The sequence below is a fragment of the Procambarus clarkii genome, chromosome 10, assembly GCF_040958095.1.
Source record: "Procambarus clarkii isolate CNS0578487 chromosome 10, FALCON_Pclarkii_2.0, whole genome shotgun sequence".
Classification (NCBI taxonomy): Eukaryota; Metazoa; Arthropoda; class Malacostraca; order Decapoda; family Cambaridae; genus Procambarus; species Procambarus clarkii.
The window spans coordinates 53222912-53225521 of NC_091159.1; positions in this window are offsets into that span (position 1 = coordinate 53222912).

A 2610-nucleotide genomic window follows, 5' to 3' on the forward strand; every position below is an offset into this window, starting at 1 on the left:
AGGGTTAGAAGACAGGAATTACCCCCCCCCCCAGGTTAGAGGACAGGAAGTACCCCAGGGTTAGAGGACAGGAACTACCCCCCCCCCAGGGTTAGAAGACAGGAATTACCCCCCCCAGGTTAGAGGACAGGAACTACCCCCCCCCCAGGGTTAGAGGACAGGAACTACCCCCAGGGTTAAAGGACAGGAAAACCCCCAGGGTTAGAGGACAGGAACTACCCCCAGGGTTAGAGGACAGGAACTACCCCCCCCCCAGGGTTAGAGGACAGGAACTACTCCTCCCCCAGGGTTAGAGGACAGGAACTACCCCCCCCCAACTCCCAGGGTTAGAGGACGGGACGGGAACTACCCCCCCCCCTGGGTTAGAGGACAGGAACTACTCCTCCCCAGGGTTAGAGGACAGGAACTACCCCCCCCCCCCACTCCCAGGGTTAGAGGACGGGAACTACCCCCCCCCCCTGGGTTAGAGGACAGGAACTACTCCTCCCCCAGGGTTAGAGGACAGGAACTACCCCCCCCCCACTCCCAGGGTTAGAGGACGGGAACTACCCCCCCCCCCCCCCAGGGTTAGAGGACAAGAACTGACGAGAGAGTCCCGGATGAACGAAACAAAGAACAAGTACAGATAATAAGTAACAACAACAACAACACTGAAATAAAGAACCCAACACACACACACAACACACACACACACACACACACACACACACACACACACACATACACACGAAGTGAAATGAAAATGAAGGTTCGGGTCCGCCCTGAGCCGTTATCTTGCTTGCCACGACGAGACAAGGTGTCCAGGACGGACCAGCAGTCTCCTCACTTCATCCCCACACGTGTTGTTGGGTTACTGCTCTAAAGATCACGTGAGTATACTACACACGAGGCAGAGAACGGGACGAAATGAACAACACTGACTGAAACAGAAATAGACAGAGAGAGGCAGATTGGAAAGTATCCCCACAAGGGAAGACGGTTATGGGGGACGGAGCCCAGAGTTAGCATCACTATCCTGCACTTGGAAGGGATACGAGGGCTAGGAGCTGGGATACGAGGGCTAGGAGCTGGGATACGAGGGCTTGGAGCTGGGATACGAGGGCTAGGAGCTGGGATACGAGGGCTAGGAGCTGGGATACGAGGGCTTGGAGCTGGGATACGAGGGCTAGGAGCTGGGATACGAGGGCTAAGGGCTGGGATACGAGGGCTTGGAGCTGGGATACGAGGGCTAGGAGCTGGGATACGAGGGCTTGGAGCTGGGATACGAGGGCTAGGAGCTGGGATACGAGGGCTAGGAGCTGGGATACGAGGGCTAGGAGCTGGGATACGAGGGCTAGGAGCTGGGATACGAGGGCTAGGAGCTGGGATACGAGGGCTAGGAGCTGGGATACGAGGGCTAGGAGCTGGGATACGAGGGCTAGGAGCTGGGATACGAGGGCTAGGAGCTGGGATACGAGGGCTAGGAGCTGGGATACGAGGGCTAGGAGCTGGGATACGAGGGCTAGGAGCTGGGATACGAGGGCTAGGAGCTGGGATACGAGGGCTAGGAGCTGGGATACGATTGCTAGGAGCTGGGATACGAGTGCTAGGAGCTGGGATACGAGGGCTAGGAGCTGGGGTACGAGGGCTAGGAGCTGGGATACGAGGGCTAGGAGCTGGGATACGAGGGCTAGGAGCTGGGATACGAGGGCTAGGAGCTGGGATACGAGGGCTTGGAGCTGGGATACGAGGGCTAGGAGCTGGGATACGAGGGCTAGGAGCTGGGATACGAGGGCTAGGAGCTGGGATACGAGGGCTAGGAGCTGGGATACGAGGGCTAGGAGCTGGGATACGAGGGCTAGGAGCTGGGATACGAGGGCTAGGAGCTGGGATACGAGGGCTAGGAGCTGGGATACGAGGGCTAGGAGCTGGGATGCGAGGGCTAGGAGCTGGGATACGAGGGCTAGGAGCTGGGATACGAGGGCTAGGAGCTGGGATACGAGGGCTAGGAGCTGGGACACGAGGGCTAGGAGCTGGGATACGAGGGCTAGGAGCTGGGATACGATTGCTAGGAGCTGGGATACGAGTGCTAGGAGCTGGGATACGAGGGCTAGGAGCTGGGATACGAGGGCTAGGAGCTGGGGTACGAGGGCTAGGAGCTGGGATACGAGGGCTAGGAGCTGGGATACGAGGGCTAGGAGCTGGGATACGAGGGCTAGGAGCTGGGATACGAGGGCTTGGAGCTGGGATACGAGGGCTAGGAGCTGGGATACGAGGGCTAGGAGCTGGAATACGAGGGCTAGGAGCTGGGATACGAGGGCTAGGAGCTGGGATACGAGGGCTAGGAGCTGGGATACGAGGGCTAGGAGCTGGGATACGAGGGCTAGGAGCTGGGATACGAGGGCTTGGAGCTGGGATACGAGGGCTAGGAGCTGGGATACGAGGGCTAGGAGCTGGGATACGAGGGCTAGGAGTTGGGATACGAGGACTAGGAGCTGGGATACGAGTGCTAGGAGCTGGGATACGAGTGCTAGGAGCTGGGATACGAGTGCTATTAGCTGGGATACGAGGGCTAGGAGCTGGGATACGAGGGCTAGGAGCTGGGATACGAGGGCTAGGAGCTGGGATACG